The sequence below is a fragment of the Leptodactylus fuscus genome, chromosome 2 (genome assembly GCF_031893055.1).
Source record: "Leptodactylus fuscus isolate aLepFus1 chromosome 2, aLepFus1.hap2, whole genome shotgun sequence".
Taxonomy (NCBI): domain Eukaryota; kingdom Metazoa; phylum Chordata; class Amphibia; order Anura; family Leptodactylidae; genus Leptodactylus; species Leptodactylus fuscus.
Window position 1 is genome coordinate 768,566 of NC_134266.1, and position 23,773 is coordinate 792,338.

The window sequence follows — 23,773 nt, forward strand, 5'->3', positions numbered from 1 at the left end:
TCTGGGATTGGTGAATGTGACCTGCCAGGCGGTACATATTGGTAATAATACTATTTGGTCTGTCTTACAGGTAGACCTAGGCCTCTTAGCTCTAGTGAAGGGAAATCTTAATGCTTCAGCAGGCCGAGACATTTCCAACTTTGTAGGAACAGTTTGGGGGAGTCGTCTTTTCTGTCCAAGCATGACGGTGCCCCAATGCACAAAGCAAGGTGCATAAAGGTATGGCCGGGGGGTACTGATGTGAAAGAACTCGACCTCAACCCCATCCAACAAGGGATGAACAAGTTTGACCCTTGCAATGTCCAACATCCGTGCCTGACCTTACAAATACTGCAGTGAATGAATGAACAAAAAATCCTACAGAAGAGCTATGAAATCTTATAGAAAGTCTTCTCAGAAGAGTGGAAGCCATTATACCTGCAAAGGAACAATCAACTCCATGTTAACGCCTCCGGATCTAGAATGGGATGTCACTAATACTTCTGTAGTGCTCAGGACTGTGCAAAAGTTTGTCAGGTGTCAAAAAATAAAATAATCACCCAGTCTGTCTGGGATTAAATGAAACGACAGACGGATTGGAGCAACCCTACATCCTCAGAAGATCTGTCTGCAAGTTCTGAGATGAAGTGATGGAAGGCAAAGGTTAAAGGTCACACCAAATATTGATGAGATTTAGAATTAGCTAATTAGTTTATTTCTATAAAGAAAAAGAATTACAAATACCCCTTCTATATCTGAAAGCTTCTTACTTCTGTTCTACACCCACCTAAAGTTTTTTGCACAGTACTATATGTCTTTCTCATTATGTGAGTTTCAAAATTTTTTCTTTTTCTAGGCGAAGACCGGATCCGCGGCTCTCCCGGACACCTTCTCTCATCGGCCTCTTATGATGTAGACGTTAAGAAATCCCAAATTGGTAAAAGCAGTCCTGGTCATCAACTGGGTAAAGATTTGCCTTGTCTGGAATCTGGGAAACATTTTAACCATCAATCTAATCATTACGATCCCAAGAGAATTCACGCTGATAAAGGGCCGTATTCATGTTCAGAATGTGCAAAAAGTTTTAGTCGAAAATCTAATCTTGTTACTCATCAGAGAATTCACACAGGGGAGAGGCCGTTTTCCTGTCCAGAATGTGGGGAGTCTTTTACTAGGAAGTCAAGTTTTATAGATCATCAGAGAATTCACACGGGGGAGAAGCCATTCGCTTGTTCAGAATGTGGGAAATCTTTTATTAAAAAATCACGTCTTGTGAATCATCAGAGAATTCACACAGGGGAGAAGCGAAATTTATGTTCAGTATGTGGGAAATATTTTACACAGAGATCAACTCTTTTGGGTCATATGAGAACTCACACAGGAGACAAGCCATATTCATGTACAGAATGCGGAAAATCTTTTAACCAAAAGAAAAATCTTATGAGTCATGTAAGAACTCACACAGGAGAGAAGCCATATTCATGTACAGAATGCGGAAAATCTTTTAACCAAAAGAAATATCTTATGAGTCATGTAAGAACTCACACAGGAGAGAAGCCATATTCATGTACAGAATGTGGAAAATCTTTTAACCAAAAGAAAAATCTTATGAGTCATGTAAGAACTCACACAGGAGAGAAGCCATATTCATGTACAGAATGCGGAAAATGTTTTATCCAAAGGAGCAATCTTATGAATCATGTAAGAATTCACACAGGAGAGAAGCCATATTTATGTACAGAATGCGGAAAATCTTTTAACGAAAAGAAAAATCTTATGAATCATGTAAGAATTCACACAGGAGAGAAGCTATATTCATGTGTGGGAAATGCTATGCCCAGAGGCCAGGACTTGTAAAACATCTGACATCTCACACAAGGAAGAAGACATTGTAATGTTCAGATTGTAGGAGATGCGGCAGATGTGGAGCTCCGTATGTATAATAAAGAACATTTTTGTAGATTTTGCTCAGAATGATAGATCAATGTATGATTCTGGGGTTTGTGGGCCAAGTCTCTTTTTCTCTTATATATGTTGCTTAGAATAACGCCGGTACACACATCATAGACCCCTGACGCATTATTACGCATTGAAAGAAGTCTCAGGACCATTAATAAGCACAAGACTTTTCGAGGAAATTTTAAAAATGTAAATTCTGCTCCACCCATTTCCCGAGCTTAAAATCGCTCACTGACATCCGCCGAATTATTATGTCAGCACGTTACATGTAGAGCCCCCTCACAAGCACAGAGGGGCGCCTTAACCGCCAGGACTCCGCTGCTATGGGATAAGCAATTTAATTGTTGCAGGTTAATAGGTTTATTAGAAAAAAAATTTAATAAAAAGTGAACAAAATATCGGATGTTCCCCAAAATAGTATTAATAAAAACCACATCTTGTCTCTCAAGAAAAACACCTTACACTGAAATAAAAGTTACCACATGGGGCCTCAAAGAATTTTTTTTCTTTTTCAAAATGTTTAATTTTTGCCGAGGTATTAAAATACTCCTCACGAAGGATAAAAGGACAATCTTTACTTTTCAGGAAAAAAATGCAGTGCGGCCTCTGGTTCTGGGGTCAGTGATGAGAAGAAACATGGTGTGCGATACGGCGGAGCCTGTAGTAGTATGGCGGGCAGGAAAGGGTTAAAGTATTTTGACTTCTCTGTATGTATCACTGAATATAAAGTGAACTCAGGGGACTTGTCTACCGCTAGAAACCTCCTATGAAATCAAAGGAAATTTCTGTATTATCTGTCAGGAGAGATCCGGAACTCGCCCATATAAGATAGTTAGGCTAAGGCCCCACTGGACGGAAATGCAGTGCTAAAGCGAAAGAACTGTGGCGTGAACGCATTGCAGTTCTTTCCGCAGCGATTTCAACAGAAAGTTCACAGAGTTTTTCTCCACAGTTTTGACATGCTGTGATTTTCAAAACCGCAACAGACACGCTGCAATTTCTTCCACAAAGTGGGCATAAATCCCATCCCCTTTGCTTGCACTGTAAAACGCCGCAATTTTTCCTGCAGTGTCTCCGCTGCGGCCAAATCGCGGCGATTCCGCCCAGTGGGGCCCCGGTCTTAAGTTGGGTTCCTACAATCACACAGCTCTACAAATGGAGGAATTACAGTAACATTGAAAATCGCAGTTTGTAGGTACCGATTTATCATACTATGAATATCAGTATAATCATGGTAAACGCCTAAAAGAGGATGTGGCACCGCACAAGCTGTTCTTATAGAGTAGACATTGTTACGGTAGAATTTCATTAGGATCCCAACTCATTGTCCGTGAGAATTCTTATATACACTGAGGTAGGTATAGATCATCCGAATGAAAGATAGGCACTCATGATGTGTTATGCGTGGTGTATACGTTGTGTGCGTGGTGTATGTGTGGCATACGAGTGGGGTATGCATGGTGTATGTGTGGTGTATGCATGTTATACAAGTAGCATACAGTATGCGTGGCGCATGCGTGAAGTCTCCAGCCTGACCCCACAGTATCCGTTTATCTATAGTATCAGGCTATACAGTACAGACAGAATTGTGATACCATATCAGGCAGGTATATAACGGTATAATGTATATAACGGTATAATGTATATACCTATAGAATATCCCTGACATATACTAAGCTTTGTGACTCACTATGAAGAGCACTAGATGACCGACACAGGGGTGAGAACTCAATTACATGTGGAGAGAAGTCACTGTGAGATATTGGCCAAAGCTTAGCATGACCTTAACATGTTTAACCCTTTTCTGCTCCACCATATCCACATTACTAGGGGACAGTCGCCTCATCTTATTTCCCTATGGGCGAATACACCGCCATCTCCTGACTAGTCTATACATATGGACATAAGCATTATGTATACAGTCATGGCCCCTGATATTGTTCCAGAAAGTGAAGTATTTCTCACAGTAAATGATGGCAGTGACACATTCTTCTGGTTACCAGATCTGACTGTATATTCATCTACGGACAATCCAGATGACTGACATCGCACTGTTATTACCTCTCGTCGCTGTTCCTAATATTTTTTTCCTTGTCGTTTGTTTTAATCTCCCTCAGATTATGTGAAGGATCTCCTGTCACTCAGTGGACCTCAGATACAATGGCGGAGTCTCTCCGTCCTCCTCAGATATAACACAGCAGGCTTGGGCTCTCAGGGTTACCTCACATGATACGAGGTCTGGTCTGACCGGCCATAAGACATTCCCTTCTCTCCCTCACAATCCTCCTGACAGGACTGACATCCTCACTGGTCTGTTCCCTCTTTTACCTCACCACCTCTAGCTCCGCCCACTTCCTGTTTCTGTTCCCTCTTTTACCTCACCACCTCTAGCTCCGCCCACTTCCTGTTCCCTCTTTTACCCCACCACCTCTAGCTCCGCCCACTTCCTGTTTCTGTTCCCTAGGGTTGATGGGACTTGTAGTTCCTTCCCCTGCTGCTCCTTATAGGGACATACTAAAGAGAATGAAGAAAAAGAATGAACATTATTAGCAATGGGGACAGATGGAAAATAAAGATTTCATGAGTTTTCTAAGTGTAATAGACCAGCAATGAACAGGATATATCTGTAGTGAATAATGAGCGAATATTCCATAGAAACAGATGTATAATACTATTCCTGTGCTAGATAGACCTGGAATAGAACAGGAGAAGTATTGTACATCAGTTTCTATGGAATATTCGCTCATTATACACCACAGATATATCCTGTTCATTCCTGGTTTATTAAACCTAGAAAGCTCATTAAATATTTATTTTACATCTTTCCCCATTGGTAATAATGTTCATTCGTTTTCTTCATTCTTTTTAGTATGTCCCCTGCTTATAGCCCTGTAGTTCGGATTCCTCTTGCACTCCTCCTGGTTACAGTCCATTCCCTGTAGTTCAGATTCCTCTTGCACTCCTCCTGGTTACAGTCCATTCCCTGTAGTTCAGATTCCTCTTGCTCTCTTCCTGGTTACAGTCCATTCACTGTAGTTCAGATTCCTCTTGCACTCCTCCTGGTTACAGTCCATTCACTGTAGTTCAGATTCCTCTTGCACTCCTCCTGGTTACACTCCATTCCCTGTAGTACAGATTCCTCTTGCACTCCTCCTGGTTACAGTCCATTCCCTGTAGTTCAGATTCCTCTTGCACTCCTCCTGGTTACACTCCATTCCCTGTAGTTCAGATTCCTCTTGCACTCCTCCTGGTTACAGTCCATTCACTGTAGTTCAGATTCCTCTTGCACTCCTCCTGGTTACAGTCCATTCCCTGTAGTACAGATTCCTCTTGCACTCCTCCTGGTTACAGTCCATTCCCTGTAGTTCAGATTCCTCTTGCACTCCTCCTGGTTACACTCCATTCCCTGTAGTACAGATTCCTCTTGCACTCCTCCTGGTTACAGTCCATTCCCTGTAGTACAGATTCCTCTTGCACTCCTCCTGGTTACACTCCATTCCCTGTAGTTTGGATTCCTCTTGCACTCCTCCTGGTTACAGTCCATTCCCTGTAGTTCGGATTCCTCTTGCACTCCTCCTGGTTACAGTCCATTCCCTGTAGTTTGGATTCCTCTTGCACTCCTCCTGGTTACACTCCATTCCCTGTAGTACAGATTCCTCTTGCACTCCTCCTGGTTACAGTCCATTCCCTGTAGTACAGATTCCTCTTGCACTCCTCCTGGTTACACTCCATTCCCTGTAGTTTGGATTCCTCTTGCACTCCTCCTGGTTACAGTCCATTCCCTGTAGTTCGGATTCCTCTTGCACTCCTCCTGGTTACAGTCCATTCCCTGTAGTTCAGATTCCTCTTGCACTCCTCCTGGTTACACTCCATTCCCTGTAGTACAGATTCCTCTTGCACTCCTCCAGGTTACAGTCCATTCACTGTAGTTCAGATTCCTCTTGCACTCCTCCTGGTTACAGTCCATTCACTGTAGTTCAGATTCCTCTTGCACTCCTCCTGGTTACAGTCCATTCCCTGTAGTACAGATTCCTCTTGCACTCCTCCTGGTTACAGTCCATTCACTGTAGTTCAGATTCCTCTTGCACTCCTCCTGGTTACACTCCATTCCCTGTAGTACAGATTCCTCTTGCACTCCTCCTGGTTACAGTCCATTCCCTGTAGTTCAGATTCCTCTTGCTCTCTTCCTGGTTACAGTCCATTCACTGTAGTTCAGATTCCTCTTGCACTCCTCCTGGTTACAGTCCATTCACTGTAGTTCAGATTCCTCTTGCACTCCTCCTGGTTACACTCCATTCCCTGTAGTACAGATTCCTCTTGCACTCCTCCTGGTTACAGTCCATTCCCTGTAGTTCAGATTCCTCTTGCACTCCTCCTGGTTACACTCCATTCCCTGTAGTTCAGATTCCTCTTGCACTCCTCCTGGTTACAGTCCATTCACTGTAGTTCAGATTCCTCTTGCACTCCTCCTGGTTACAGTCCATTCCCTGTAGTTCAGATTCCTCTTGCACTCCTCCTGGTTACAGTCCATTCCCTGTAGTTCAGATTCCTCTTGCACTCCTCCTGGTTACACTCCATTCCCTGTAGTACAGATTCCTCTTGCACTCCTCCAGGTTACAGTCCATTCACTGTAGTTCAGATTCCTCTTGCACTCCTCCTGGTTACAGTCCATTCACTGTAGTTCAGATTCCTCTTGCACTCCTCCTGGTTACAGTCCATTCCCTGTAGTACAGATTCCTCTTGCACTCCTCCTGGTTACAGTCCATTCACTGTAGTTCAGATTCCTCTTGCACTCCTCCTGGTTACACTCCATTCCCTGTAGTACAGATTCCTCTTGCACTCCTCCTGGTTACAGTCCATTCCCTGTAGTTCAGATTCCTCTTGCTCTCTTCCTGGTTACAGTCCATTCACTGTAGTTCAGATTCCTCTTGCACTCCTCCTGGTTACAGTCCATTCACTGTAGTTCAGATTCCTCTTGCACTCCTCCTGGTTACACTCCATTCCCTGTAGTACAGATTCCTCTTGCACTCCTCCTGGTTACAGTCCATTCCCTGTAGTTCAGATTCCTCTTGCACTCCTCCTGGTTACACTCCATTCCCTGTAGTTCAGATTCCTCTTGCACTCCTCCTGGTTACAGTCCATTCACTGTAGTTCAGATTCCTCTTGCACTCCTCCTGGTTACAGTCCATTCCCTGTAGTACAGATTCCTCTTGCACTCCTCCTGGTTACAGTCCATTCCCTGTAGTTCAGATTCCTCTTGCACTCCTCCTGGTTACACTCCATTCCCTGTAGTACAGATTCCTCTTGCACTCCTCCTGGTTACAGTCCATTCCCTGTAGTACAGATTCCTCTTGCACTCCTCCTGGTTACAGTCCATTCCCTGTAGTACAGATTCCTCTTGCACTCCTCCTGGTTACACTCCATTCCCTGTAGTTTGGATTCCTCTTGCACTCCTCCTGGTTACAGTCCATTCCCTGTAGTTCGGATTCCTCTTGCACTCCTCCTGGTTACAGTCCATTCCCTGTAGTTTGGATTCCTCTTGCACTCCTCCTGGTTACACTCCATTCCCTGTAGTACAGATTCCTCTTGCACTCCTCCTGGTTACAGTCCATTCCCTGTAGTACAGATTCCTCTTGCACTCCTCCTGGTTACACTCCATTCCCTGTAGTTTGGATTCCTCTTGCACTCCTCCTGGTTACAGTCCATTCCCTGTAGTTCGGATTCCTCTTGCACTCCTCCTGGTTACAGTCCATTCCCTGTAGTTCAGATTCCTCTTGCACTCCTCCTGGTTACACTCCATTCCCTGTAGTACAGATTCCTCTTGCACTCCTCCAGGTTACAGTCCATTCACTGTAGTTCAGATTCCTCTTGCACTCCTCCTGGTTACAGTCCATTCACTGTAGTTCAGATTCCTCTTGCACTCCTCCTGGTTACAGTCCATTCCCTGTAGTACAGATTCCTCTTGCACTCCTCCTGGTTACAGTCCATTCACTGTAGTTCAGATTCCTCTTGCACTCCTCCTGGTTACACTCCATTCCCTGTAGTACAGATTCCTCTTGCACTCCTCCTGGTTACAGTCCATTCCCTGTAGTTCAGATTCCTCTTGCTCTCTTCCTGGTTACAGTCCATTCACTGTAGTTCAGATTCCTCTTGCACTCCTCCTGGTTACAGTCCATTCACTGTAGTTCAGATTCCTCTTGCACTCCTCCTGGTTACACTCCATTCCCTGTAGTACAGATTCCTCTTGCACTCCTCCTGGTTACAGTCCATTCCCTGTAGTTCAGATTCCTCTTGCACTCCTCCTGGTTACACTCCATTCCCTGTAGTTCAGATTCCTCTTGCACTCCTCCTGGTTACAGTCCATTCACTGTAGTTCAGATTCCTCTTGCACTCCTCCTGGTTACAGTCCATTCCCTGTAGTTCAGATTCCTCTTGCACTCCTCCTGGTTACACTCCATTCCCTGTAGTACAGATTCCTCTTGCACTCCTCCTGGTTACAGTCCATTCCCTGTAGTTCAGATTCCTCTTGCACTCCTCCTGGTTACACTCCATTCCCTGTAGTACAGATTCCTCTTGCACTCCTCCTGGTTACAGTCCATTCCCTGTAGTACAGATTCCTCTTGCACTCCTCCTGGTTACAGTCCATTCCCTGTAGTTTGGATTCCTCTTGCACTCCTCCTGGTTACAGTCCATTCCCTGTAGTTCGGATTCCTCTTGCACTCCTCCTGGTTACAGTCCATTCCCTGTAGTTTGGATTCCTCTTGCACTCCTCCTGGTTACACTCCATTCCCTGTAGTACAGATTCCTCTTGCACTCCTCCTGGTTACAGTCCATTCCCTGTAGTTCAGATTCCTCTTGCGCTCCTCCTGGTTACAGTCCATTCCCTGTAGTTCGGATTCCTCTTGCTCTCTTCCTGGTTACAGTCCATTCCCTACTCTTCAGATTCCTCTTGCACTCCTCCTGGTTACAGTCCATTCCCTGTAGTTCAGATTCCTCTTGCACTCCTCCTGGTTACAGTCCATTCCCTGTAGTTCAGATTCCTCTTGCACTCCTCCTGGTTACAGTCCATTCCCTGTAGTTCGGATTCCTCTTGCACTCCTCCTGGTTACAGCCCATTCCCTGTAGTTCGGATTCCTCTTGCACTCCTCCTGGTTACAGTCCATTCCCTGTAGTTCGGATTCCTCTTGCTCTCTTCCTGGTTACAGTCCATTCCCTACTCTTCAGATTCCTCTTGCACTCCTCCTGGTTACAGTCCATTCCCTGTAGTTCAGATTCCTCTTGCTCTCCTCCTGGTTACAGTCCATTCCCTGTAGTTCGGATTCCTCTTGCACTCCTCCTGGTTACAGTCCATTCACTATAGTTTGGATTCCTCTTGCACTCTTCCTGGTTACAGTCCATTCCCTGTAGTTTGGATTCCTCTTGCACTCCTCCTGGTTACAGTCCATTCCCTGTAGTTCGGATTCCTCTTGCACTCCTCCTGGTTACAGTCCATTCCCTGTAGTTCAGATTCCTCTTGCACTCCTCCTGGTTACAGTCCATTCCCTACTCTTCGGATTCCTCTTGCTCTCTTCCTGGTTACAGTCCGTTCCCTACTCTTCAGATTCCTCTTGCTCTCTTCCTGGTTGGCCGCCTGCTTGGTTTCCTCTTCCTGGGGTGACATCATTGTGGCTCTCTCCTCCCCCTGCTATCTGTGATGTATTTCCTCTATTCCTGGCTCTCCGTCTGCTGGATCCAGCTCTGCAGCATTACACACTTGTATGTTGGCTCAGACCTGGGGATTGCTATTGTGGCTGGTGCAGTGAAGGCCCCTGTATTCTGATGTGTATTAGTGCTCACAGCAGCACAGAGGGGCGGGCAGATCCTTGCAATGATTCCCACCCACTGGATCTCTGTGGATTGTAAATAGCTGGAGGAAGCAGAGACAGGCGGCAGCAGGGCTGGAGAGCAGAGGTAAGCACACACTGCCGGCTATTCCATCAGTCTCTGGGTCACTCCATTGTAAGAGGCTGCAGGACTGGAAGGAGAGAAAGTGGAGGATAATGGGAGACGGAGGAGAGAGACGTCCTGCGGGCAGAGCAGTGATAGGGACAACTACTACTCCTAATGTCCAGGGGGGAGGATGAGAGTATGACTGACTGTACGGTAGGAGGAGGAGGAGGATGTGTAACCTACTAGGCAGGAGGACCCGGCTGTGTACAGGGAGATTTCATGTGTTTCCATAATCATCATGTGATCACGTGTATCTCAGTATGGATATCATTGAGAAACCTGCCATGAGATGTCACCTGGAGAAAAGCCCTGCTACATCTCTGCATACACAGCTCTGCTACATCTCTACATACACGGCTCTGCTACATCTCTACATACACGGCTCTGCTACATCTCTACATACACGGCTCTGCTACATCTCTACATACACGGCTCTGCTACATCTCTGCATACACAGCTCTGCTACATCTCTACATACACGGCTCTGCTACATGTCTACATACACGGCTCTGCTACATGTCTACATACACGGCTCTGCTACATCTCTACATACATGGCTCTGCTACATCTCTACATACACGGCTCTGCTACATCTCTACATACACGGCTCTGCTACATCTCTACATACACGGCTCTGCTACATCTCTACATACACGGCTCTGCTACATGTCTACATACACGGCTCTGCTACATCTCTACATACATGGCTCTGCTACATCTCTACATACACGGCTCTGCTACATCTCTACATACACGGCTCTGCTACATCTCTACATACACGGCTCTGCTACATCTCTACATACACGGCTCTGCTACATCTCTACATACACGGCTCTGCTACATCTCTACATACACAACTCTGCTACATCTCTACATACACAGCTCTGCTACATCTCTACATACACAAGGGTCTTTACAGACCCCTGAGTATAATGATCGGAGGCCCGGGAGAGGTAAGGGAACATAAAAAATAGTGTTACTTACCTCTCCGTGCTCCAGACAGGCTTCGGACCTAGTTGTGTGACGTCCCTGAAGATGGCCGACACCACCGAGGACTGCAGCGGAGCGGGGGATAGATAAGTGACAGTGTTTTTTCACTTGGTATCCTTCCTCGATCTCCGATTATTATACTCTGGGATCTGAAAAGACTCCAGAGTATAATAATTGTTCATGGGTGTCCACTATGGGCATAATACTGTGTGCAGGGGCCACTATGGGACATAATACTGTGTGCAGGGGCCACTATGGGACATAATACTGTGTGCAGGGGCCACTATGGGACATAATACTGTGTGCAGGGGCCACTATGGGGCATAATACTGTGTGCAGGGGCCACTATGGGACATAATACTGTGTGCAGGAGCCACTATGGGACATAATACTGTGTGCAGGGGCCACTATGGGGCATAATACTGTGTGCAGGGGCCACTATGGGCATAATACTGTGTGCAGGAGCCACTATGGGGGATAATACTGTGTGCAGGAGCCACTATGGGACATAATACTGTGTGCAGGGGCCACTATGGGACATAATACTGTGTGCAGGGGCCACTATGGGACATAATACTGTGTGCAGGGGCCACTATGGGACATAATACTGCGTGCAGGGGCCACTATGGGACATAATACTGTGTGCAGGGGCCACTATGGGACATAATACTGTGTGCAGGGGCCACTATGGGCATAATACTGTGTGCAGGGGTCACTATGGGACATAATACTGTGTGCAGGGGCCACTATGGGGGATAATACTGTGTGCAGGGAACACTATGGGGGATAATACTGTGTGCAGGGGTCACTATGGAGGATAATACTGTGTGCAGGGGTCACTATGGGACTTAATACTGTGTGCAGGGGCCACTATGGGGCATAATACTGTGTGCAGGGGTCAATATGGGGGATAATACTGTGTGCAGGGGTCACTATGGGACATAATACTGTGTGCAGGGGCCACTATGGGACATAATACTGTGTGCAGGGGCCACTATGGGACATAATACTGTGTGCAGGGGCCACTATGGGACATAATACTGTGTGCAGGGGCCACTATGGGACATAATACTGTGTGCAGGGGCCACTATGGGACATAATACTGTGTGCAGGGGCCACTATGGGGGATAATACTGTGTGCAGGGGCCACTATGGGGGATAATACTGTGTGCAGGGGCCACTATGGGACATAATACTGTGTGCAGGGGCCACTATGGGACATAATACTGTGTGCAGGGGCCACTATGGGACATAATACTGTGTGCAGGGGCCACTATGGGACATAATACTTTGTGCAGGGGTCACTATGGGACATAAAACTTTGTGCAGGGGTCACTATGGGACATAAAACTTTGTGCAGGGGTCACTATGGGACATAATACTTTGTGCAGGGGTCACTATGGGACATAATACTTTGTGCAGGGGTCACTATGGGACATAATACTTTGTGCAGGGGTCACTATGGGACATAATACTTTGTGCAGGGGTCACTATGGGACATAATACTTTGTGCAGGGGTCACTATGGGACATAATACTGTGTGCAGGGGCCACTATGGGACATAATACTGTGTAGGGGCCACTATGGGACATAATACTGTGTAGGGGCCACTATGGGACATAATACTGTGTGCAGGGGCCACTATGGGACATAATACTGTGTGCAGGGGCCACTATGGGGACATAATACTGTGTGCAGGAGCCACTATGGGACATAATACTGTGTGCAGGAGCCACTATGGTACATAATACTGTGTGCAGGGGCCACTATGGGACATAATACTGTGTGCAGGGGCCACTATGGGACATAATACTGTGTGCAGGGGCCACTATGGGACATAATACTGTGTGCAGGGGCCACTATGGGACATAATACTGTGTGCAGAGGCCACTGAGGGACATAATACTGTGTGCAGGGGCCACTATGGGACATAATACTGTGTGCAGGGGCCACTATGGGACATAATACTGTGTGCAGGGGCCACTATGGGACATAATACTTTGTGCAGGGGTCACTATGGGACATAATACTGTGTGCAGGGGTCACTATGGGACATAATACTGTGTGCAGGGGCCACTATGGGACATAATACTGTGTGCAGGGGCCACTATGGGACATAATACTGTGTGCAGGGGCCACTATGGGACATAATACTGTGTGCAGGGGCCACTATGGGACATAATACTGTGTGCAGGGGCCACTATGGGACATAATACTGTGTGCAGGGGTCACTATGGGACATAATACTGTGTGCAGGGGTCACTATGGGACATAATACTGTGTGCAGGGGCCACTATGGGACATAATACTGTGTGCAGGGGCCACTATGGGACATAATACTGTGTGCAGGGGCCACTATGGGACATAATACTTTGTGCAGGGGCCACTATGGGACATAATACTGTGTGCAGGGGCCACTATGGGACATAATACTGTGTGCAGGGGCCACTATGGGACATAATACTGTGTGCAGGGGTCACTATGGGACATAATACTGTGTGCATGGGTCACTATGGGACATAATACTGTGTGCAGGGGCCACTATGGGACATAATACTGTGTGCAGGGGCCACTATGGGGGATAATACTGTGTGCAGGGGCCACTATGGGACATAATACTGTGTGCAGGGGCCACTATGGGACATAATACTTTGTGCAGGGGCCACTATGGGACATAATACTGTGTGCAGGGGCCACTATGGGACATAATACTGTGTGCAGGGGCCACTATGGGGGATAATACTGTGTGCATGGGTCACTATGGGACATAATACTGTGTGCAGGGGCCACTATGGGACATAATACTGTGTGCAGGGGCCACTATGGGGGATAATACTGTGTGCAGGGGCCACTATGGGACATAATACTGTGTGCAGGGGCCACTATGGGACATAATACTGTGTGCATGGGTCACTATGGGACATAATACTGTGTGCAGGGGCCACTATGGGACATAATACTGTGTGCAGGGGCCACTATGGGGGATAATACTGTGTGCAGGGGCCACTATGGGACATAATACTGTGTGCATGGGTCACTATGGGACATAATACTGTGTGCAGGGGCCACTATGGGACATAATACTGTGTGCAGGGGCCACTATGGGGGATAATACTGTGTGCAGGGGCCACTATGGGACATAATACTGTGTGCAGGGGCCACTATGGGACATAATACTGTGTGCAGGGGCCACTATGGGACATAATACTGTGTGCAGGGGCCACTATGGGGGATAATACTGTGTGCAGGGGCCACTATGGGGTATAATACTGTGTGCAGGGGTCACTATGGGACATAATACTGTGTGCAGGGACCACTATGGGGGATAATACTGTGTGCAGGAGTCACTATGGGACATAATACTGTGTGCAGGGGCCACTATGGGACATAATACTGTGTGCAGGGGCCACTATGGGACATAATACTGTGTGCAGGGGCCACTATGGGACATAATACTGTGTGCAGGGGCCACTATGGGATATAATACTGTGTGCAGGGGCCACTATGGGACATAATACTGTGTGCAGGGGCCACTATGGGACATAATACTGTGTGCAGGGGCCACTATGGGGTATAATACTGTGTGCAGGGGCCACTATGGGACATAATACTGTGTGCAGGGGCCACTATGGGGGATAATACTGTGTGCAGGGGCCACTATGGGGTATAATACTGTGTGCAGGGGTCACTATGGGACATAATACTGTGTGCAGGGACCACTATGGGGGATAATACTGTGTGCAGGAGTCACTATGGGACATAATACTGTGTGCAGGGGCCACTATGGGACATAATACTGTGTGCAGGGGCCACTATGGGACATAATACTGTGTGCAGGGGCCACTATGGGACATAATACTGTGTGCAGGGGCCACTATGGGATATAATACTGTGTGCAGGGGCCACTATGGGACATAATACTGTGTGCAGGGGCCACTATGGGACATAATACTGTGTGCAGGGGCCACTATGGGACATAATACTGTGTGCAGGGGCCACTATGGGACATAATACTGTGTGCAGGGGCCACTATGGGACATAATACTGTGTGCAGGGGCCACTATGGGATATAATACTGTGTGCAGGGGCCACTATGGGACATAATACTGTGTGCAGGGGCCACTATGGGACATAATACTGTGTGCAGGGGCCACTATGGGACATAATACTGTGTGCAGGGGCCACTATGGGACATAATACTGTGTGCAGGGGCCACTATGGGACATAATACTGTGTGCAGGGGCCACTATGGGACATAATACTGTGTGCAGGGGCCACTATGGGACACACCCGTTTGTGTATTATCCTGCTGGTGCCCGTTCTCCACCCTGCTATGAGAGATAACACGTCTTGTCTTGTAGATATTACTGAGCTGTCAGTGTCCTCACATCACTACTAGGGGTGACCGACTGTCCTATGTGAGGGCCCCCACATCACCACACCAGCAGGGGGCAGCATGTCACCCCAGAGCAAAGGCAGGATTGAAGTAATCACCACGAGACCTCCATCAACCCAACAGTCGTCAGATCCCATCATGTACACTACCCAAGAGAAGCCTCTAAAAACCTTTTTAGACTAAGGCCCCAAAGAGCTGCAGGAAATACCACAACACCTCCCGTTATTTCCCCACCGCTCATTCCACAGAAAGTCTGCCAAGGTTTCCTCTTTGGACGCTGTTCCCATTATACCTATAGGGGATCTGCCAGTTACAGTGTTTTTTATCATTGAGTGTATCAGAGCTAGTAATAACATGACGTCTCCTCCATAGTGTATATATATATACTGTGAGTGTCCTCTCCTTTATAATCCCTGACGCTTCTTCTAGATGTGATTTCACTCTCCGCCCTCCTTGTTTGCTCCTCAGGTTCTTTAGGTCCAGGACTCTCACAGCTAAAGATTCTTTTGGAAGACCATGGTCCTTTCCATCAATGAGCCACCGAGGATGGAGATGGAGAGAAGCCACATGGCGGCCAGGATACTAGACCTCACCCTGGAGATGATCTACTGGATCACTGGAGAGGTGAGAGTCTCCCAGGACATGGCTCTTATCTCTAGGAATAAAGCAGGTGAATGACTGGACAGGTGAAGGATTCTTAGACTCTCTGTAGTGACCTGTAGTGTCTCACCATACACAGGATTACACAGTAGTGAAGAAGTCGTCTGGTGAGTGTGTGACACCCCGTGTGTCAGGAGGAGGGAGCAGGACCCCGAGCCCCATCACCGAGTCTCCACCACATTCACTGAGACATGAGCAGAAGATCCTAGAACTTACCAGCAGGATCACTGAGCTGCTGAGCGGAGAGGTGAGCGCTGCTGGGAATGGTGGGACCTTCTACAAGAACACCAAGGAGGGCTCTGGGGATGACTGTGTCATTGTGTTGTCAGGTTCCTATAAGGTGTCAGGACGTCACTGTCTATTTCTCCATGGAGGAGTGGGAGTATTTAGAAGGACACAAGGATCTGTACAAGGAGGCCATGATGGAGGATCAGCAGCCCCTCACATCACCGCCGGGTAAGAGGAGACCTTCCTGATAGAGGAGACCAGGTATGAGGTCCCCGAGATTCCCCCATCACCTGCTCATCACATATAGACAATGTATTCAGTCACTGTGTATATTCCCTATAGATGGAGCCAGTCACACAGAGCCACCACAGAGATGTCCCCGTCCTCCATATCCCCAGGAGTGTAAAGAAGAAGAGCCAAGTATCCCCGCTGACCATCAGGTAGATGAAGCCAAGTTTTCTGCAGATCTTCCCTACATTGATGTAATGAAACTTCTTCTATAATTAGAGATTCTTTTAATGAGTTCCTCCGGGTCACTTGCCCTTCTGGGGCCGAGAGCTCTTCCTTAAACCTCTGTTCCTATTGGGCGCACTCATCATGGCGACCACCTGCCACTAAATCTCTGCTCACCTGCAAAATCCAATGGCAAAGCAATGGTGTTCTGGTTCTCAGTGCGGCCATCGGGTCTGGGGGTGGTTGGGGCTTCGGCTGCATTTGGTTCCCGCCCTGCCTGGACCTCTTAGTCCTTCTCCTCTTGTAGTCTGACCAGCACTCTGGAGATTCTTACGTCTTCATTCTGAGATTGTTGTCACGGGGTTTCTGTGCTCAGCGCTGTGAGATACTGAATACGGTTTCTCTGTGACGGGTTGTTAGGAGTATTTAGGTTCTTTAATTTCTATTTTTCTTACCTGGGGAGTTTTTGGCTGCGCGGTGTCTGGGGTGGCATCCTGGCGCTGCGGGGTTGTCCTGTCGTGGGTATTGGTGCACACCTTCTGACTTGCACGTGCGCACTGATGGTAGGCAGCTTTATTTCCTGGTTGATTAGTCTGTCCTCCCATTTGCACCTGGGAGGAATGGTCTCTACTCTGTATTTAAACCCATGCCTCCCATGGTTCTGTGCTGAGTGTCGCTTTTACAGAGCTAGGCCTTAGCAGGAGGAGTAGGTGGTGTTCTGGGATAGAGGAAGTTCCGTGGTTGGTTTTTGGGAGGTTTGGGTGAACGAGTTGGTTTGTGTGTTTTCCCTTCTGTGTTCACCAATCCTCCCTCTGTGTATAATTGACTGTGTGAGTGAATTGCCTTATCCTTTGATTTCTACTCAGTTTCCCTGTGTTTGTTTCCTAGTGTAAGGTTCCTTCCCATATTGGTTTGGTGGAATCCTTTCCCACATTTTTCCTGTGTGCTGCTTGTGTTGTTAGTCAGCGCACACCCTTGTCAGTCCCTGTCAGTAGCAGCTTCACTTGTTCGTTAGGGGTGACCCCCTTTAGTCTCCAGTCCCTAGAGGTCTTATAGGGCATTCCTTCTCCCACTTCCCTCTAGGCCTACGGAATCAGTGAGAGAGGAGCTGTCGGGGTCAGGCTTAGCCTGAGTACAGCCGACCCACACCCGTGAGGCAGGGACCGGGATAGCTAGTGGGAGTAGTGCAGGGCGAGATTCCCTACTGCTATCCCTTAGCCCCGTTGCAGCTACCTGGACTGACATAACAATATATATGGACTAACATGGCGGTATTTGTGCAGATAAAGCCACAGAGGGGGAAACAGGGTGGTCTTCTTTGATGTTTTGCGCTCCTCTCTATATATACGAGACTTTTCCATATTTGCCTAAATGCTATGTATAGATAATACCCCTAGTAACACCATATACTACAGTGCACCATAGATAATACCCCCTAGTAACACCATATACTACAGTGCACCAGTACCAGTACACCTTTTAGGGTTGTCTTGGCGTACACCTGGATATATGATAATCTGCGGCTCCTCTTCTTGTATACTCACCTCCTTAATGTGGATCTTTGCAGGAAAACATTGGTGGCACGACGTATGAACTGGAAGCGTCTACATCAGTGTCGGTGGACGGTAAGAACTTGTCATACATACATACATACATACATACATGTCTTACATCTTGTGCTTATATCTGCCCTTTGTTTAACCCTTTGGACCTGCTTTCCAGTGGAGGAGATGGAGATCACATAGACACCTACTGATCTGTTACTGAATTCCTCGTCCACGGGGCCCGTCTGCTAATACAGTGCAGGGGTTACAGTGGATGTCATTAGATATTTGTTTTTGAAAGGCAATACGCCTTCGCAAATTACAGACGAGTTGGACGCTGTGTACGGGGACTCTACATACCATTTTGGGCAGCTGAATTTAAACATGGCCGTATCAGCTTGGTTGCTGATGAACGTGCAGGACGGCCAAAAACTGCAACCACGAAAGAAAACATTGCCCAAGTTCACCAAATGATGCTAGAGAAGCATGGAATGAAGGTTCGGGAGATAGCAGAGACTGTGAGCAGATCGAAAGAAAGTGTTTGCCACATATTGGTTGAGTCAAAGTCCACGCCATATTCCTCCGTGTGAATGGATCCTAAAGGTGTTGACTAATGCATGTATTACAATGCTAACACATTTTAAATTACCTGCAGTTCTATTACAGGCTGCAATAAACCTCAAAAATGGCACCTAAGGTTCACATCTGCGCTCGGGCTTTTGTTCAGGAAATCCGCTTGGAGAGGCCCCCGAACGGAAACCTAATCCACATAAAAAAATCACTTTTATCTCGCCTTTTTCGTGTGTAGAGGGGAACAGATTCCCAGTTATGACCAAGTTGTTTTGTAGGCTAATGCCCAGGCACTGATCATGGGCATTAGTGTCGGCTCTCTGCTGTACAATACAGTGGAGACCTGTTGCTTGTGTCCTGGAATGGGTTACAGAACAGAGATCTATCGATGCTGGATCTTCACAACACGTTTGTGTAAGCGTATCATGGCACTAACAAAGGAGATTTCTGAGGACCTCAGGAGAAAAGTTGACAATGCTCATCATGCTGGAAAAGGTTACAAAACTATCTCGAAAGAGTTTGGACGCCACCAATCTACAGTCAGACAGATTGTGTACAAACAGAGGAAATTCAGCATCATTATTTCCTTCCACAGGAGTGGCCAACACACCAAGATCACGCCAAGAGCAGAATAGTCTGTGAGGACATAAAGGAACCCAAGATAACCTCTAAGCAACTAAAGCCCCTATTCACATTAGCTAATGTCCATGAGACCACCATCAGGAGGACACTGAATAGTAATGGTGTACATGGCAGGACTGCAGTCCATCTCCATGCAGCAAGACAACGACCCTAAGAACAAAGGTCTACCAAAGAACGGGTAATAAAGGAGGACGTTACATTTTTGGAATGGCCAAGTCACAGTCCGGACCATAACCTAATAGAAATGTGGGAAGACCTGAAGTGAGCAGTTCATGGGGGAGGAAACCACCAACATAACAGGGTTCACATACTTCCACCACTCAGAGATCTGTCGTACTGGATCATTTGCTGCTATAAATGACCAAGTCTGATATTTTTGACTCCTTTGTTTGGTTCTCTTGATATTCTTTTATGTAGAGAACTTTTTATGTTGATATTGTGATACATATCCTGATTATTGTGTGGATTTTTCCCATACAAAAATGTTGTTCTTTTTTCCAGGTGAAGACGGGATGATCGTCCCTCATGAACATCTACTTTCATCTGCCCCTTGTGAAGTAGACAATGATCAGTTAGGCGGTGGCACAAAAAGTTCTGATCATCGGCAGGGTAAAAAATTTTCATGTTCAGAATGTGGGAAACATTTCAAACGTAAATCTCACCTTTCCGCGCACAAGAGAATCCACATGGGTGAGAAGCCATATTCATGTTCAGAATGTGGGAGATGTTTTAATCAAAGATCGAATCTTGTTACTCATCTGAGAACTCACACAGGAGAGAAGAGGTTTTCCTGTTCAGAATGTGGAAAATGTTTTACTAACAAATCCCGTCTTGTGCTACATCAGAGGAATCACACAGGGGAGAGGCCATTTTCTTGTTCGGAATGTGGGAAAGGTTTTACCAACAAATCAAGTTTTGTGGAACACCAGAGAGTTCACTCAGGAGAGCGGCCATATTCATGTTTAGAATGTGGGAAATGTTTCTACCATAAAAGAGATCACGTGAAACATCAAAAAAGTCACATGGGGGAGAAGCCATTTATATGCTCCGAATGTGGGAAATGTTTCAGCTTCAAATCAAATCTTACGCAACATCTGAGAACTCACACAGGAGAGAAGCCACATTTATGTCTAGAATGTGGGAAATCTTTTAACTATAAATCACATTTTGTGCAACATCTGAGAACTCACTCAGGAGAGAAGCCACACTCATGTCCAGAATGTGGGAAATGCTTTATCTATAGCTCAAGCCTTGTGACCCATCAGAGAATTCACACGGGAGAGAAGCCACATTTATGTTCAGAATGTGGAAAATGTTTTAACTATAGATCGAGTCTGGTAACCCATCAGAGAATTCACACAGGAGAGAAGCCACATTTGTGTACAATATGTGGAAAATGCTTTAGCCAGAGTACACATCTTTTAAAGCATCAGAGAACTCACACTGGAGAGAAGCCATTGTAATAAAAATGTCCCTATGTACCCTATGAGTGTACAAGGAAAAACAATAAAAGTGATACTCACCTGACCCTGAGCCTCCAATTCTGCCTCTTCTTTCATTGACTTCCATTGTAAGACTTATAGGCCACAAGTAATTTACGTCTGCAGCCTACAGGATGCCTGAACTACTGTAAGGGACCTCATCATGCCAAGACATACACTCACCGGCCACTTTATTAGGTACACCATGCTAGTAACGGGTTGGACCCCCTTTTGCCTTCAGAACTGCCTCAATTCTTCGTGGCATAGATACAACAAGGTGCTGGAAGCATTCCTCAGAGATTTTGGTCCATATTGACATGATGGCATCACACAGTTGCAGTCGCAGATTTGTCGGCTGCACATCCATGATGCGAATCTCCCGTTCCACCACATCCCAAAGATGCTCCTCTATTGGATTGAGATCTGGTGACTGTGGAGGCCATTGGAGTACAGTGAACTCATTGTCATGTTCAAGAAACCAGTCTGAGATGATTCCAGCTTTATGACATGGCATTGCATTATCCTGCTGAAAGTAGCCATCAGATGTTGGGTACATTGTGGTCATAAAGGGATGGACATGGTCAGCAACAATACTCAGGTAGGCTTTGGCGTTGCAACGATGCTCAATTGGTACCAAGGGGCCCAAAGAGTGCCAAGAAAATATTCCCCACACCATGACACCACCACCACCAGCCTGAACCGTTACCGATACAAGGCAGGATGGATCCATGCTTTCATGTTGACGCCAAATTCTGACCCTACCATCCGAATGTCGCAGCAGAAATCGAGACTCATCAGACCAAGCAACGTTTTTCCAATCTTCAATTGTCCAATTTCGATGAGCTTGTGCAAATTGTAGCCTCAGTTTCCTGTTCTTAGCTGAAAGGAGTGGCACCCGGTGTGGTCTTCTGCTGCTGTAGCCCATCTGCCTCAAAGTTCGACGTACTGTGCGGCGTTCAGAGATGCTCTTCTGGCTACCTTGGTTGTAACGGGTGGCTATTTGAGTCACTGTTGCCTTTCTATCAGCTCGAACCAGTCTGGCCATTCTCCTCTGACCTCTGGCATCAACAACGCATTTCCGCCCACAGAACTGCCGCTCACTGGATGTTTTTTCTTTTTCGGACCATTCTCCGTAAACCCTAGAGATGGTTGTGCGTGAAAATCCCAGTAGATCAGCAGTTTCGGAAATATTCAGACCAGCCCTTCTGGCACCAACAACCATGCCACGTTCAAAGGCACTCAAATCACCTTTCTTCCCCATACTGATGCTCGGTTTGAACTGCAGGAGATTTTCTTGACCATGTCTACATGCCTAAATGCACTGAGTTGCCGCCATGTGATTGGCTGATTAGAAATTAAGTGTTAACGAGCAGTTGGACAGGTGTACCTAATAAAGTGGCCGGTGAGTGTAGATGTCCTGTTTGTGGTCCCGGCATCTTGTTGGAGAATGGTAGGGCAGGAACTGAAGCCAATGACTTCCTGCTCAACTGTAAGTTTTGCCTGCGTCCGTGTCCTGCTGCATTTTAAAGTGGTCACTTAGTGGCGGGGGGCATCTAATCATGTCAGTGGGCAGGAGGACACTGCCCTCTTGCCCCCATCTAGCTGCACCTCTGGAGACTGCCACTTTGTATGCTAGTCTTCATGAATTCCCCCATTGTCATGAATATTTGCGAATGGCAGACCACAGCAGAAGTGGGCGGGATCTTCTATGGACCGTGGCCTTTATAAAAGGGCACAGCTATATATAGTCAGATCCCATAGAATAACATCCGACCCCAGATTTCTACCAGTTAATTTAAAGACACAACGGCACCTTTTCCAATGCCATTTAGTAGGGTTGAGTGATTGGGTTCGGAAAAGATTGGATCCCCAGCGATAGAGCAAATTTCACGATCGGGATCGACTGGAAAATGATCGGAAATCGGATTTTGAAATCTCAAGATCGGCTCAACCCTAAAACTGACTTTTCCCATAGAGAAGCATTGACTAGGGTTGAGCGATCGGGTTCGGAAAAGATCGGATTCCGATTGGTGATCGAGCAAATTTCACGAACGGGATCAGCTGGAAAATGATCGGAAATTGAATTTTAAAATCGTTTCTGAAATCTCAAGATCGGCTCAACCCTACCATTTACTAATCACTATAAATATTGTATTGTATCGTGTGGATCGTAACGGTTACAGCGATACCGAATATCTTATGATGGTCATTGTAATAAAGTCCGCTACTCAAATCAGCTTATTAATTTACTTTCTTATGTTGAAGTTTAGAATTGTTTTAGAATTACTAAATCCTTATATAGATGGCGGATGGCGTCTGTATTTCACTTACAGCTTTGTGCGAGTCACGTTTATCACTAGCTCTGATCTGGACATCAAACCCTGTGGGCGTCGGATACTTTCATGGTTGAGCCACAGACTTGATTGTTGTCATTGGCAGGATTTCCTCTGTCCAAAAGCCTCAATGGTATATTACTGCTTTACATGTACAGTATAATGCCCTGATATAGAGAGAGCTTTATAGACCTGACCATTGTGTGCTACATATATATATATATATATATATATATATATATATATTATATCCAAGTAGATCGAAACAGCTGTCCTCGGTTGAGAGACTATACCTGGTAATAATCCCAGCGTCATTGCAAAACAAAGGCCTCTTGGAAGGTCGGGCATGATGCTAAAGGGAGCAGGCTTTATTGGGTTATTTCATTGGAATCCTGTCATAAGACAGGCTTGCACATTCCAGTGAGCGCCCTCTATTGGTTTGCAATACTGAGGCAGCAACTGTCTTCCTAATTACATCATGGAAGGCAGAATTGCATATTCTTCCCATAGTTCCTTGCAAAGTGGAGTGCTAAAGGCTTACTAAGACTC

The 23,773-nt window shown here is 46.4% G+C and overlaps 1 pseudogene; it reads left to right on the forward strand.

Annotated features, from left to right (window-relative positions):
• LOC142193532 (uncharacterized) overlaps window positions 1-23,773 on the forward strand; it is a 54,211-nt pseudogene that overhangs the window by 21,281 nt on the left and 9,157 nt on the right.